The sequence below is a fragment of the Mus caroli genome, unplaced genomic scaffold (assembly GCF_978045245.1).
Source record: "Mus caroli unplaced genomic scaffold, Mus_caroli_1 scaffold_5, whole genome shotgun sequence".
NCBI classification, from domain to species: domain Eukaryota; kingdom Metazoa; phylum Chordata; class Mammalia; order Rodentia; family Muridae; genus Mus; species Mus caroli.
In genome coordinates this window covers 118,099,374-118,115,640 of record NW_028227260.1, presented here as the reverse complement: position 1 = coordinate 118,115,640, position 16,267 = coordinate 118,099,374, and the positions used below count along the sequence as shown (strand labels likewise).

General features: G+C 42.5%; 1 pseudogene; it reads right to left on the bottom strand.

Moving 5' to 3' along the window:
• Positions 1-1,147: 1,147 nt before the first annotated feature.
• On the bottom strand, positions 1,148-2,294 carry LOC110286144 (splicing factor YJU2 pseudogene; annotated as a pseudogene).
• Between the last annotated feature and the right edge of the window lie 13,973 nt (positions 2,295-16,267).

Genomic DNA, 16,267 nt, shown 5'->3' with positions numbered 1-16,267 from the left:
ATGGAGTGGACTGGATTGGGGAGGAACCCTCAGAAGGAGGGCAGGAACTAATTCCAGCTGAGTCTTGTGTCTCAGGGTATCTGCTAGGAACTTTGTTACTTCATTTCATTTAATACTCTGCTCACAATGATACTACAAGATAGATAGCACTGCCACCAATGATAATGACAAAATAAAATAAGTACTACTTACTTCATAGTACCATATATCAGGTACCATTCCAACCTATCAACACTATCCCTTTTATCTTGTTTGACTCGTAAAAGTCCTCAAAGATGGGGCAACTTTCACTCTGATGACACTCACTAACTAGCCCCTCCCAATCCCCAACCCCATACCCACATAAACTGGAACCTTCTAGTTCTTTGGAAAGTTAGTTATGTCAAATGATGTTTTGCTGGGGCACGCAGGTGAAAGGACGTCTTGTTAAGGCAAACACGTGAAAGGACACTTGATGAAGGAGTATAAATATGCCCCCACAGAGCAGTGGGAGATGAGCAGTAAGCCTTGGTTTGGTTTGCTTCGCCTTGCTATTCTTCGCTAAAGACACGCATGCATTGGTTCACCTTACACAGTGCTGTTGAGCTGAGCTGGTGATAACGCTGCCATTGAGAGAAACTCACCCAAGAATGGCTCATGAGGTTCCTGCAGCAGCTTGCCACCTCTGTGGCCTCTCCTAAAGCCAGATGAAGAGCCTGGCAGTTTCTTCAGGATTGAACTACAGCTGCCTGGCATCTGCCTGCTTAGAGGACTGGTCTGCAGCTGCTGAGTCAGGTTGATGTTTACTACAGGACTGAACTGCTGCCAAAGAAGATCAAGCTTGTCCCCAAAGAACTATTGCTGAACAGGTCCACTTCCCCCTATTCTAATAACTTTTGTCTTCCACTCCCTCTTGCTCGGTGGTGGGCTAGAGGAGAGGTTGAACCCTATTAAAAGTAGGTTGCAAAAAATTCATGCCTACAGGTGGCACCCAACATGGCTTAGGCATAATGGGTAACTGCTTTTTTGTTGTTTGCTTTTCAATTCATTTTCTATTCTTGTTTTTTTACAGTACTACTGTCTTGCATGCAGGTGAAGCCCCAGACCTTGTGTATGGTTGGAGATGGTGTCCATTGTCACTGTCCCCTGTTCCATGTCAGTGTTTAGATCTGTGGCAGGAAGGGAGCAGCCAACAGGCTCCACACAACTCAAGGACTGAAGGAGTGGACCAGGCTTTCTGTCCTGGGGACATTGTTTCTCCACACCTTGCCAGGACCCATGGCAGAAATGGTCCTGAGGCCTTTGCTGAAGGTGTTTCCTTGATCCCATTTCCTCATTTCTTGGGTCTTTGATGCCAGGGTGAGCATCAGTGATGCTCAGCTGTCTCTGTCCTCGCTGTGCCCATATGCACCCAGCTGGCTCAGAGAGGAGGCACCAGGTGTCTGGGGTGTAGGGTTGGCCACCTTTCTGCTCTCAGGGGCACCAGTGGCAGGCACCCGGACCTGCTCTGAGCCCCTGCTAGCCTCCGTCATTACCTTCTTTGTTACAACCAAGTCTGCCAACTGTGCTTTGCTGCACAGGGCCTCTGTTTTTCCTCTTGGTCTTTGGTACCTTGTCGAGGATGGCTGTGGGGTTGGGTCTTAAAGCTGCCTGTGGTCGGGAAGGTGGAGCCTCATCCTCTGAGTCAGAGTCCTCCGGAAGCCTTCAATGACGAGCCTCCTCCAGCAAGGCCTCTGTCTCCTGCTCTTCTTCCTCCTCCTACTGCTGTCACCACTGCTCCTGAGACAGGTGGTGTTGCCGCAGCATGGCCTCAAAGTCCACGTGCGCCTGCCCTGCCGCCGGTTCAGGTCTCTTGCAGGTTTTCTAGCACTTCCATCTCCAGCTTGGAGTCCTTTGTCTGGATCTCTAGGAACTTCATGGGGTTGTTCAGTTCCTCATCCTCTCACTCCTTCTGCACGCACTTCTCCTCCTCTTCCAGAAGCTTCGGGGCCTGAAGTTGCGCATGGTCCCGTGCTCCAAGGTGTAATCTGTGTTCTCTGGTCTGTGTTGAAGATGATCTCGGCCAAGCAGCATGTGCATTTGATGTAAAATCGGAAGATTGGCAGGCCCAGTTATGCCTCGTTCTGGACTGTTTCCTTTTGTGTGTTGAACTTCTTCCCCTTGTGGATGTATTCTCCACATGTCTTACACCTCATGTTGAAGGGGGCCATCAGCTGCACCACATACTGCCGGTCCTTTGGTAGCTTGAGTTTCGGGATCTTCGCTGAGTCAAAGTCAGGTGGGTAGTGTTTGTTTAAAACTTTCCGTTCCAACATCTTCTCTTCCTGTTCAATGAACAAGTGAAGAAGCTGTTCTCTTAGTCCTCGTGGAGTTTCTCCAATCACAGTAACTCTGCTTCTAATGAGGTAGAGAAACAGCAGATTATGAGGGGTTAGCCATGTTGCTTAAAGAAAATTGGCGAGATGGCAGCTACTGTCGCTGGGGTGGTCTCCTACTCTGTTCCCCGTGGCGTTTTCTGTTTTTGCTTTGTACTGTTCACATATACTATTCTGAAAACGTTTGGAGGGAAAGCTGAAAACTCAGAAGGTTCACTCAATTCTCTGCTAGAAAAGATTGCAGAGTTGGCTATGCACGTAGAGAGTTTGCGACTAGAGGTCGGAATGCTTGGGAAGCAAAAAGAGCCTGGGGGAGCAGGATAACATAGTTCAGGCATATATTGCACGATGAAAAATAGGCTGGAAGGTAAAGTGCCACCTGCCCTGCTCCACTTACAGTCACTTCCAGGTGCCCAAAGCACCTCGGTGAGACAAGGCGGCACAGACACAAAGGGTTAATGCGCAACCGAGTACACCACCAGAGGATTTGCAAGCCAACTTCAGCCTTCCTAGTCCTTGTCCAGCATATGTCTGCTAATGATGGTATTCCTGTCTATAATGAACTGATCTGGCATCAAATAGAAATGCTAGATTTAAAGCATTTTAAAGAGTCTATTGTTTTGTATGGGTTACATTCCCTCTTGTCAAAGTTATTTATAACTGGGCTACACAGCATAGGGTGATCCCATAAGATTGGAAGGGATTGGTGTCAGCTGTTCTAGAAGCTGGCCAACAATTACAATGGTTGACCTGGTGGAGGCACAAAGTCACAAATAGCATGATGTAATTTAGCAAGAGGAATAAATGTTACCAAAGACCCATCTACTTGGTGAAGAGCGTTATGCTGACTTACAAGAACAAATCAGATCTTATGATGGTGTAAACTGAACAATGTCATGTTGCCACTTTATTTGGTTGAGGAACCTGGGAAAAATCCATCTCCTTTACTAAAATAATACAGGATTCTGGAGAAGCTTTTACACGATTCTTACAGAGGTTGAGTTCAGCTGTGAATAGAACCATATCAGACCCTGAATCCAGTCACTGATAGTAATATTGGCCTTTGAGAATGTAAACACTGAATGTGAGAGCATTCAGATCATTTAAAGCATGTGGAGCCCCTACAGATGAATGGATAAGGGAAACAACTGATATTGGTGCTCAGGGAGGGCACCCTGAGGATGCCAATATCATATGGCAAATTGTAGCTAGAGATATCAGAAATCAAAATGCTCGATGCTTTAATTGTGATCAATTTGGTCATTTCTAAAGAAGTCATAAGGCTAAAAGATCCAGAGCCCAAAAAGACAGGTACATTGATTTTAGAGAATACGGTAATCAGAGAAGTGAACAAGCTGGTTCTGGTTACAATGAGTCACAAAGGCTTCCAAGGTATTATAGTCGCTGTGGAACAGGCAAACATTGGTCAGAGGACTGCTGATCTAAGACATACGAGTTAACCTCTTGCCACTGGGAAAAGAACCAAGTGACCTGTCAGCTCTCAAGGCCCCACAATAAGATCTGTTTTCCTTTGGTCAGTCAGGAGGTACCAAGCAGAAAAGAAAATTAGGTATTCCTGATCTTATCCATACTATAGAAGGAAGTGCAGCTTTAGATCTGGCTACAGATACCTCTTTTACATTATCCCCAAAAGTTGAATGTCATAAGTTAACCACTGGTGTGTATTGTATGCTCCCTTTCCTTCAGCAACAGTGGGAATAATCTTGGAAAGAAGTGGATTAACTTCTCAAGGATTTATTGTCTTCCCAGTTGTAGTAGATGGAGATAGCAAGGAAGAAATAAAAAAACATAGAAAATGTAAAAAAGGAGATGCAATTTAAAGCAGGGGATAGATTGCTCAATTGTTCTTTCTTTACATTAAGGGGCAATGCCACTCTAATACAACAAACAGGAGCTTTTGGGAGTATTAGGAAACGTGTTCTGACAAACAATGGTCAATGATCAGAGACCCAAATTAATGTTACCAATGAATGGTGTGGACATAGAAATGTTGGTGGATACAGGAACTGATGTTAGGATGCTTTCCCAAAAGTCTTGGAACCTAGATTGGCCACTTCAGAATGTTTACACACAATTTATAGGAATTGGTAAATTATCACAAATAAGACAAAGTGTTCCATGGATTACCTGTGTGGGACTGGAAGGGCAAACAGGGAAGTTGTATTAGTCAGGGTTCTCTGGACTCATAGAACTCATGGATAGTCTCTATATTGTAAGGGAATTTGTTGTGATGACTTACAGTCTCTAGTCCAACTAATGGGCAGCTGTGGATGGGAAGTCCAATAGTCTAGTAGTTGCTCAGTCCCACGAGGCTAGTTGTTTCACCTGGTCTTCTGCAGAAGTAGATTCTAACACATGTTCTGGCAAGTAAATGCAAACAGAGAACTGTGAATTCCCCCTTCTTCCAATGTCCTTATGTAAGTCTCCAGCAGAAGGTGTGGCCCAGATTAAAGGTGTGTGCCACCACTCCTGGATCTGGAACTTGTTTTGTCTTAGAATGACCTTGAACTCAGCTATCTCCTTGCCTCAGTCTCCTGGGATTAAAGGCCTGTACTACCTTGCCCGGGCCTAAGCTTTTCATGGTACTCTGCTTCATGATCTCCGTGTTCCATGATCATTCAGGTCAGAAACTTGTCTTCCAGCCTTTTGATCTGGATCACACGTGAACCCTCCAATTCTGGACTTTAGTTCATTCCAGATATAGTCAAGTTGACAACCACGACTAACCATTACAGAAGTTGAGACCTTATGTGGCTGATAGACCCATAAACTTATGGGCAAGGGATCTTTTACAACAATGGTATACTCAAATTAATATTCCTGCAATTCTGGGGAGAGCAAACAAGGAAATTAGAGGTATTATGGTAGCTGATCCTGGGGAAGGTATTGATACATGTGGTAGGGAACAATTGTAAGCTGTTCCCTTGGTCAAAAAACAAGACATCACAGGGATTAAATTTCCAAATTTATAAAAGGGGCCACAACTGACATACCAACAGCCTTGCCCCTAAAATAGTTATCAAACCAACATTTGTGGTAAAAGCAGTGGTCCATAACAAAGGAAAAATTACAGGCACTTGAACAACTGGTACAAGGACAGCTGGAGGCTTGACATGTAGACGAGTCTACCAGCCCATATAGACTCCCCTGTGTTTGTTGTAACAAAAAAAAGGTAAATGGAGAATGATAACAGTTTTAAGAGCAATTAATAAGGTGATTCAACCAATTGGGTCCTTTAAAGCCTGTACTTCCTTTACCATTTTTGCTACTAAAATCATGGCCTATAATAATAATTGACTTGAAAGATTGCTTTGCTCAATACCCTTGCATGAGAAAGACAGAGAAAGGTTTTCTTTCTCAGTACTTACTTGGACTAATAGTTATCCACTAAAGAGACACCACTGGAATGGGAATGTTAAATAGTCCAACTTTATGTCAGTATTTTGTGCATCAACCATTAGAAATTATTCATAAGCAATACCCTCAGTCTATCATTTATCATTATATGGATGACATTCTGTTGGCTGATTCTGACAGAGATGTTTTAGAGAATATGTTTATGGTAACACAAAAAATTCTGCCATGCTGCAGTTTGCAGATTGCTCCAGAAAAAATAGGAAGAGGAGATTCACTTTGTTATCTGGGTTATAAAATCAGCCAACAAAAAATTCGACCACAAAAGGTACAGATGCATAGGAAACTAAATAAAACAAAATTAAAAAATGAATATGGGAGATATTAACCGACTAAGGTCTATAACTGGATTAAGTTGTAGTATGAGTTAAGTAATTTGCTTCAAATATTACAAGGAGATTCAAATTTAACAGTCCAAGATATCTAACAGATGAAGCAAAAAAAATTCAGTCTTGTAGAATAAAGTCTGCAAGAGGTATATGCAGATGTAATTGATCCTAAACTTGACTGTATTCTGGTCATTTTACCTTCAACTCATTCTCCTACTGGGCTCATTATGCAAAAAGAAGACAGTATTATGGAATGGATTTTCTTAGTTCATAAACAAAGGAAAAATTAAAGAATATATATTTATAATTTCTGAATTATGAAAGGTAGAATATGACTATATCAATTGTCAGGAACAGATCCAGCTAAAATTGTAGTACCTCTTTCAAATGCTGAAATTATGCAATTATGGGTGATCAGTGAGGATTAGCAAAAAGCTTTTAGTAACTACTTGGGTGAAATTAATAATAAATATCTAAAACATGCAGTTTATTAAAAGAACTAATTACATTCTTCTACATATTATAAAGATAACAGCAATTCCAGAGGTACCAACTTTTTATACTGCTGCAAACAAGATGGGGATGACAGATTATAGGTCAGATGAAATAAATAAGGTGGTCAAAAGTCTGTATACATCAGTTTAAAAGTCAGAATTGTATATTATCCTCATGGTATTAGATTATGCTGAACCTCTTAACATAATTACTGATTCTTTGTATGTAGAAGGAGTTGTTTGGCATATAGAGACTGCTGAATTTGTACCTGATAATTCCAAATTAACTTTGTTATTTATACAATTACAACAGGTCATCAAAAGTAGAAATTATCCATTATATATTACGCATATTCGGTCTCATACAGGTTTTCCTGGTCCATTAGCTCAAGGAAATGATCAAATTGACAAATTAATAGGGAATGTGTTAGAAGCCTCCAAATTTCATGAAAACATCATATTAATGGGAAAGGTTTAAAGAAAGTGTTTTCCACCACTTGACAACAAGCCAAAGAAATAACTTAAAATGTCCTACATGTCCTCTATACAATCAAATTCCACTACCTGCTAGTAAAAGGAAAGTTAATAGCAGTAAGTGCCTCCATAAAGAAATTAGAAAGTTCTCATATCATCAATTCAAAAGTACACCAGAAAGCTCTAGAAAAAAGAAACAAGCACACAAAACAGGAGTAGAAGGCAGGAAATAATCTAAACGAGGGCTGAAATCAATCAGTTAGAAACAAAGAAAACAATACAAAGAATTAATGAAACCCAGAGCTGATTCTTTGAGAAAATCAAGAAGACAAAGAAACCCTTAGCCAAACTAGCCAAGAGACAGAGACTCAGTATCCAAATAAACAATATCAGTAATGAAAAGGGAGACAACAGCTGACACTGAGGCAAGTGGAAGAATCTTTAGGTCTAACTTCAGAAGCATGTGCTCCACAAAATTTGAAAATTTTAACAAGGATGATTTTCGAGATAGATACAACTTACCAAAGTGAAATTGAGATAAGGTAAACGGTTTTTTTTTTAAATTTAAATGTATTTTTAATTTATTTTTTACACTCCATATTCCATTCCCCACCCCACCCCCATCCACCCTCCACCTGTTTCACATCCCACACCTCCTCCCCACCCCACCTGACCTCTAAACTCCCTGGGGCCTCCAGCCTCTTGAGGGTTAGGTGCATCATCTGAATGAACACAGACCAGGCAGTCCTCTACTGTATGTGTGTTGGGGGCTCATATAAGCTGGTGTATGCTGTCTGTTTGGTGGTCCTGTGTTTGAGAGATCTCGGGGGTCCCCTCCCCCAAGATTAATTGAGACTGCTGGTCCTTCTACAGGGCCGCCCTTCTCCTCAACTTCTTTCAGCCTTCCCTAATTCAACAACAAGGGTCAGCTGCTTCTGTCCATTGGTTGAGTGCAAATAGCTGACTCTTTCAGCTGCTTATTGGGTCTTTCAGAAGGCAGACATGATAGGTCATTTTTTGTGAGTGCTCCATAGCCTCACTAATAGTGTCAGGCCTTGGGATTCGTAGCTTGATTACAGTCAATTTCTTTTTTTTTTTTTTTTTTTTTGGTTTTTCGAGACAGGGTTTCTCTGTATAGCCTTGGCTGTCCTGGAGCTCACTTTGTAGACCAGGCTGGCCTCGAACTCAGAAATCCGCCTGCCTCTGCCTCCCGAGTGCTGGGATTAAAGGCGTGCACCACCACGCCCAGCCTACAGTCAATTTCTGTCATCTGCATAGACCTAGTGTTTGAGATATGGTGGATTTATGTTGGATTTGAATAGTTCTGAAAGATCCTGACAGAATGTAAAAGGACACAAAAGCCCTGAAATTGGCAAGATAGACGTCAGTGTTCGCAGAACTAGCTTCACTGATTTAGAAAAATAGAGGTGCACAATGCTCTGGTCACTCCTTGAACCTGTGTGTCTGCCAATGTTTTGACCATTCCTTGACCCATGTGTGTGACCACTGATGAAGCCCATTGCCAGGTGTTTGTGATATTGGTTGCTGAGAAAGAGTCAGAAAATCTCCCCAGCAACCACAGCCGGGCCAATCCGGAGTTGCTACACCTGCACCAGACTCTTTCCTTGTACCCCTCCCATACCCATTTCTTGAGAATAGACATTGTTTAGATCTGGAAATCCCCTACTGTCCCCCTTCTCCTTTCCCCCCTGAGGACCTATAAAAACTGGGACCTCTTTCCCCTCGAGGTTGACTCCTCTACCCCTGCGTGGGATATGAGTTGTCCCCAGAGCTCTGGCTTTCCCCGAATAAAGCCTCATGCGGTTTGCAACAAGCTTGGTCTATCGTGAGTTCTTGGGTGTCCGCTATTGTCCTGAGGCCTGAGCGAGGGGCTCCTTTCAGAGTCTTTCAGTCCCACAACACTAAGATCCATGTTTGTGATCTTCATTCTCTTAGCAATTCTACATACAATATTATGAGCTAGCAGCTCATAATTGAGACCCAACTAGATTGAAGGCACCGATCAAAAGGGTTTGTCCTTTGCTGCCTCTCAGCTAACACTGGTTTACTCATGAGCTCTCTAAGGAAGCAGAGGCACAGAGAGAATAAATGGCTAATTTTAGCACTATCGGTTGGCAATGGAAGGTGCTATAGTCTGAATTCAGATCTGTAGCAGCCTGGACACTTAACCAGGGATTCTCATTTCTATGCTGTGTTACTGCCTACTTGCATGTTACAGTTTCTTATTTGTTTGGTTTGAGGCAGGGTCTTAGGGAGCTCAGCGTTGACTCTGAGGCTCAGGGTGACTTTTTCTCCTCCTTCCTTTACCTTCTGAGTGTGGAGGTTAGATGTATGCCACCTTGCTTGGTTTACAAAGTGCCTGTGGATTAATTCAGGGCTTTGGTCTTTTTTAGTTTTTCTTTCCTGTCATTCTGGTTATTTTCTTTAGGTGTGGAAGGATGGTTATGATAGTGAGTAATGACATCTCTAACCTGAGTTGATCTTGAATTTGGGATCCTCCAATGTTTGCCTCCCAAGTGCTGCTTGTAACAAGCATGTGGCTCCATCTCCAGTGTGGCCTGTGGATGTTGTGTTTTCTTTGGTATTACAGCTATCAACATAAAAACACAGCTCTCACTTTCTTTTCTTTCTTTCTTTCTTTCTTTCTTTCGTTCGTTCGTTCGTTCTGTTTTGTTTTGTTTTGTTTTTCTAGACAGGGTTTATCTGTGTAGCCCTGGCTGTCCTGGAAATCACTCTGTAGACCAGGCTGGCCTCGAACTCAGAAATCTGACAGCTCTCACTTCAAAGGAAATAAGAGATAGATTATTCTGGAGGCAAATATGTAACACCACTGCCTCAGAACCCAGAATCAGGTTGCTTCAAATGCTTCAGAATGCTTCATTTTGGCATTCACTAGCAGTTTAGTGAAGTCTTTATATTTATAAAAATCAAATAAAACTGTAAATCGAGATACTTTTTAAAAGACAGGGATGGAAATACCAGCTAGCTAGATGGCATGCTTCATGTTGGGGCTGGAGGAAGCTAGCTAGCTAATACATCCCCAAAGACTTCACATGGTAGTCACAAAGTCATCTTAGGTGAGCAATGGATGGCTATTAAGGGAACCCACGACAATTTAGTTTTGTGTCTGCAAAATTTCAACTTGCTACAATCAAGATGTTATATATCTTTGCAGTTGTTTAACAGAGGGATGCTCCCCACTTCAGGTTTTTTTTTTTTTTTTTTTCTTCGAGACAGGGTTTCTCTGTATGGCCCTGGCTGTCCTGGAACTCACTCTGTAGACCAGGCTGGCCTCGAACTCAGAAATCTGCCTGCCTCTGCCTCTCGAGTGCTGAGAGTAAAGGCGTGTGCCGCCACACGCCCGGCTCCCACTTCAGTTTTTATAATAGCAAAATATGAATGGAATATGCTAATGAAAAACTCTGCAAGTAAGAACTGTGTTCCTATACCTATAGAAACTCAAGATTTGGGGCTGGCGAGATGGCTCAGTGGTTAAGAACGCCGACTGCTCTTCCAAAGGTCCCTAGTTCAAGTCCCAGCAACCACATGGTGGCTCACAACCATCCGTAACGAAATCTGATGCCCTCTTCTGGAGTGTCTGAAGACAGCTACAGTGTACTTACATATAATAAATAAATGAAAAAAGAAAAGAAAAGAAAAGAAACTCAAGATTTTAAAGTAGACAAATTATCCAATGAGAAGAATAATAGATGTAATTTTAAAAGAGCCATTTTTCTACCTTGTTACTTAGAAGCTAGGCTGACACTGATTTGTGAATCCGGGAGTGTGCTTTTTGAAGCAAGTTTTGTTGACATGTAAATTACACATCTTTTGACTGTACAGCTTGGTAAATTTTGAAGGAAATTAGGTGCAGGAGACGATGGTGATGTCTCTGTGCAGCCAAGTAAGTTATTTGCCAAGCCCAAACCAAAGCTGGGCTTTCTGGCATGCCCATGCTTGTATATAGCATGCTGGCTGAGTAGGTACGCAGAAACTTCAAAAGCACAGCCTGCCAGTAAAGCCAGGAGCACCAACTGTAGACCTAAGGGACAGCCCCTTTTCTCGAAAAGCCCATAATGAATTGATAGGGCTTGAATGTTGCTCTTGGCGCCAACGCCAAGAATAAAGCAGCATCCCACGGTAAAAAAAACAAACTGCATTTAAAGCCCAGGCCTGCAGGGGGAGAAAGCTCCTGGAAGAATGCCTGCAAGGCAGCGGAGCACGGGGAGTCTTTCGCTCAAAAGTACAATAGTTCCTTCTGGATGAACAAAGTTGCTTTGACTTTTGGCAGTGCGGCATGGCCTCCGTGCGCAGCGGTAAGGCTCTGGAACGCGGAGGACACAACAAGCCAATGCCACCTCTGGAGCTTCTGGGCCCCTCTGCTTCCAAACGCATCCCACGTGCCCTAAGGTGCTGCACCCTCAGCCTAGGTTCCGCCCACGGGACAAAGCAAAGGATACTCTGAACTCTACGCTCCCCAGCCGGTGACAGTGACTAGAGGGGGTGGAGGCGGCGGGAGGCTGGGTCCGCCTAAGTTTCGTTTTTTTTTTTTTTTTTCCAACTATTCACGTGATTGTTGATTGTCCGACTCCTGACTCAGCGATTTCCCTGAACCGCCGCCTTTAATTTCTTGGTTTGTCATCACCGCCTTCTCCTTTTTCTTTTACGGTCTTAGCTACCACTTTAGAACATTTGAAACGGAACTTTCTTTTCGACACAAACTACAAATGACTTGGAAATTAAAAAAAAATAAAAGTCGAGACTTGAAAGCCGGGAGTGGTCACTGCGTCTTCAGGTTTAGGATCACGGGTGAGAGTCCAGCCTAGGATATACCGTGAGACCCTGTCTGAAAAAAAATCACAACTATTTTAAAACTAAGCAGCCCGGCGTGGTGGCGCACGCCTTTAATCCCAGCACTTGGGAGGCAGAGGCAGGCGAATTTCTGAGTTCGAGGCCAGCCTGGTCTACAGAGTGAGTTCCAGGACAGCCAGGGCTACACAGAGAAATCCTGTCTCAAAACAAACAAACAAACAAACAAAAAAACCCCAAAAAACTAAGCTAGCTATTTCTTTTAGCCCAATTTATTTCAAGCCCACAAAATGATAACTTGTTTTTAAATAACCATGTGGCTGATTTCCCAGGGAAGCAACGACCACACATTTTCTTATTCTTCTACCTTAATTCTGGATTGTTATAGATTGTTCTTGTTTCTCTTTTTGTTAATGGATAAAAACATATATGCTTACTAAAATATAAATTGATTATTACAGTTGTTTATAATGTTCACAATATTGGATATGTAGCTACTTAGATATTTTTATTATTTGAACTATGTGTACAACTGTCTACATGAATATGTGTATAGTGCTAGAGAGGTCAGGTTGTCCTGGAGTTGGAGTTACAGGTGGTTGTGGCAAAGAATGTGGGTGCTGGGAACCTAACATGGGCCCTCTGGAAGAGCAGTAAGTGCTTTTAACCAGCACCATCTCTCCAGCCCCCATGGCACCTTTTCTTTTGAAATGTCAAAATCAAGCTAGTGAACCTATACATGGTCTATCATTCTTGTTTCCTGTAATGAGAACACAAAAGCTACTTTTAGCAATTGGGAAGGTCTTAAAATATAGCTATCAAATACTGTCACTGTGATGAAACAGTATCTACAGACCCAATGGAAGAATTAGAAGATAGGATAAGAAATAAAATCAGGTCTAGTTGTGGACACCTGTGATGCCTGGAGAGGCAGGGACATTAAGTGCCTGGAATTCCAGGCCAGCCTGTTATAACTGCTCTCTGCCCTCGAAATTTTTAAGAGATTTGATAAATAATTGCCAAGACTTTTTTCCTTCTCCTCCTCCTTACCGTTCTGTACAAATCAATTTCTTTTTTTTAAAAAGATTTATTTATTGATTATATGTAAGTACACTGTAGCTGTCCTCAGACACTCCAGAAGAGGGCGCCAGATCTCGTTACGGATGGTTGTGAGCCACCATGTGGTTGCTGGGATTTGAACTCTGGACCTTCGGAAGAGCAGTCGGGTGCTCTTACCCACTGAGCCATCTCACCAGCCCCAACAAATCAATTTCTTAGAAAGCAAACTTTTACTTTCACTTTTAAAATTTTATTTTTAAATTATGTATATACGTGCATGTGTACATGAATGCAAGTGGCCGTGGGTATCAGAAGATAGTGTCGGAACCCTTGGAGGTGGAGTCCTTGATGATAGGTTATTTCTCCACTGATGACCTGAGTCAATTCAAACCAGATTCGATTATATTAAATGCAGGTTTATTGGGAAGCTGTTCTTGAGTTCATTGGGCCCAAGGACCAAGCCAGGGAAGTCACCATGGGAGGGGATGGGGAAGAGACAGAGAAAGGGCAGAGAGAAAAGGAGAAGAGGAGAAAGGGAGAAACCGAAATGCCTGGATTATATAGTGAAGAGCCTCTGGGGAAGCACAGCCCAGCCCCTGGACTGGAAAATTCAGGGTTGGGGTCAGGTTATACCAGGTAGGAACTGAGGGATTCTGGGAGAATATGGAAGCCAGGTCTGCTTTGATATGTAAAATATGCACCTTGTTCCTAGTCCCTTTGCTTGCTTGCTTGTTTTGAGACAGGGTCTCTCTCTCTCTCTCTCTCTCTCTCTCTCTCTCTCTCTCTCTCTCTCTCTCTCTCTCTCTCTCTCTCTCTCTCTCGTCCTCACTATCCTGGAACTCACTATATAGACCAGCTGGACTCAAATTCACAGAGATCCTCTTGTTTCTGCCTCCTGAGAGCTGTGATTAGTGCCCACCATGCCCATCTTACAGGCAGTTATGAACACCTGACATGGGAACAGAACTTAGGGCCAAGCACTCTTAAATGCTGAACCATCTCTGCAGACCCTAAACATTTTGTTTTTATCTTTACACACTCATTATTGAAGATAGGGGCAACTGGACATCTCAAAAGACAGAATGGAAAGCACTCTTAATCTCTGTCCTTAGAAATAATCTGTTAACAATATTTGGTGGTTTTTTTTTTTTTGTTACTGTCTTTAAAGAAATTATTGCCACTAAACAATTTTGTGTCCAAAATATTTCCCTCATCACAATGCCTGCATTTTCCAGTTACTGACAATGTATTTTCTTTTATGGGTACTGAGAGGACTGAAGTCAAGGCCTCTCTCACACGGTAGGCTAGTGCTCCACAGCTGAAGTCCAGCCTATCCCCCAACATGTAACTTATTGGCCAGTTCAGGGTTCATTTTATGAGTTGAACATGGATCACATAAGCCCAGTTTCTCCATTTTGGGGTGTGTGTGTGTTTGCTGAATTGAACCCTGTAGTGAATTCTTTTTGTGAAGTGAGGCTGCCTTTGAAATGCTAATAGCCACTCCCAAACCAGTCTCTGTGTTTATTGGAGTCAGAGTATGCTTGAACATCTGAGCCTTACTTTTGAAGACAGACTTGTTCAAGGCTTTCCCTCACATATAGGATAAAAAACAAACAGCCTGCTCTACATAATGAGTTCCGAGCCAGCCAGGGCTACATAAATAGAACCTGTCTCAAAACAAACCACAAAAATATTTTTCTGAATAAGTTCTTTTGTGCTTGTCCACAGGGTTTCAACAATATACATAATCTGTACATTTCCATCAATACCCAGGTTGTGTGAAAGAGTGGTTTGACTCCCTTTGTACTGAATACTGAAGAGAAACTTGAAAGGAAAAGGTGCCCATTAGATTAGCAGTCAGGGCTGAAACACAGGAAAAGCGTTGGGCTTCACAGAAGTTAAGGAAAAGTTAAAGACAGCCAGGGTATTCACCTCCAAGTGTTTATAGTTCAGGCTAGGCAATATGCAATCAAATATGTATGTAGCATTTGATCAGGCAGATTTTTTTTTTAGACCTCTCAATATTTTTATTTTTATATTAGTCTGCTTTATATACTCTTTTTTTTTATTACGTATTTTCCTCAATCACATTTCCAATGCTATCCCAAAAGTCCCACATACCCCCCCCCCCACTTCCCTACCCACCCATTCCCATTCTTTTGGCCCTGGCATTCCCCTGTATTGGGGCATATAAAGTTTGCAAGTCCAATGGGCCTCTCTTTCCAGTGATGGCCGACTGGCCATCTTTCGATACATATGCAGCTAGAGACAAGAGCTCCGGGGTACTGGTTAGTTCATCATGTTGTTCCCCCTATAGGGTTGCAGATCTCGTTAGCTCCTTGGATACTTTCTCTAGCTCCTCCATTGGGGGCCCTGTGATCCATCCAATAGCTGACTGTGAGCATCTACTTATGTGTTTGCTAGGCCCCGGCATAGTCTCACAAAGGCAGCTATATCAGGGTCCTTTCAGCAAAATCTTGCTAGTGTATGCAATGGTGTCAGCGTTTGGAAGCTGATTATGGGGTGGATCCCTGGATATGGCAGTCTCTAGATAGTCCATCCTTTTGTCTCAGCTCCAAACTTTGTCTCTGTAACTCCTTCCATGGGTGTTTTGTTCCCAATTCTAAGAAGGGGCATAGTGTCCACACTTTGGTCTTCATTCTTCTTGAGTTTCATGCGTTTAGCAAATTGTATCTTATATCTTGGGTATCCTAAGTTTTGGGCTAATATCCACTTATCAGTGAATACATATTGTGTGAGTTCCTTTGTGATTGTGTTACCTCACTCAAGATGATACCCTCCAGGTCCATCCATTTGGCTAGGAATTTCATAAATTCATTCTTTTTAATAGCTGAGTAGTACTCCATTGTGTAAATGTACCATATTTTCTGTATCCATTCCTCTGTTGAGGAGCATCTGGGTTCTTTCCAGCTTCTGGCTATTATAAATAAGGCTGCTATGAACATAGTGGAGCATGTGTCCTTCTTACCGGTTGGGACATCTTCTGGATATATGCCCAGGAGAGGTATAAAGTATAAAGGAGAGGTATTGCTGAATCCTCCGGTAGTACTATGTCCAATTTTCTGAGGAACCGCCAGACTGATTTCCAGAGTGGTTGTACAAGCTTGCAATCCCACCAACAATGGAGGAGTGTTCCTCTTTCTCCACATCCTCGCCAGCATCTGCTGTCATCTGAATTTTTGATCTTAGCCATTCTGACTGGTGTGAGGTGGAATCTCAGGGTTGTTTTGATTTGCGTTTCCCTGATGATTAAGGATGTTGAACATTTTTT